Raw genomic sequence first — 296 nt, 5'->3', positions numbered from 1 at the left:
GCCTCGGTGCCTGCCCTCCGCCGTGCGCGCCCGGTTGAAAGAGAGGGACTCTAGGTCCTCTCGGCCCCCGGGGGTCAAAGGCGGTGGTGGCTGCGGCCGGTGGGCGGCGGGGCCCGGAGCCCCCAGCGAGGTTGGTCGAAGGTTGTTTCTGGCGGAAGCCAGTCGGCGTTTCCCCCGGGCCTCCGCGGGACCGACAATTGGGCCTTGGAGGGGGCCCCCCGTCGGTGAGACCCCGCGTTTGTCCCGGTGCGGCGAACCGACTCGTTTCCCGGCCTCGTCCTTTCTCTCTCGTTCTT

The sequence above is a fragment of the Myotis yumanensis genome, unplaced genomic scaffold, assembly GCF_028538775.1.
Source record: "Myotis yumanensis isolate MYYU_CA2020_CCGP unplaced genomic scaffold, mMyoYum1.0.hap1 SCAF_102, whole genome shotgun sequence".
In the NCBI taxonomy this organism is placed as follows: domain Eukaryota; kingdom Metazoa; phylum Chordata; class Mammalia; order Chiroptera; family Vespertilionidae; genus Myotis; species Myotis yumanensis.
This window is presented reverse-complemented; position numbering follows the sequence as displayed.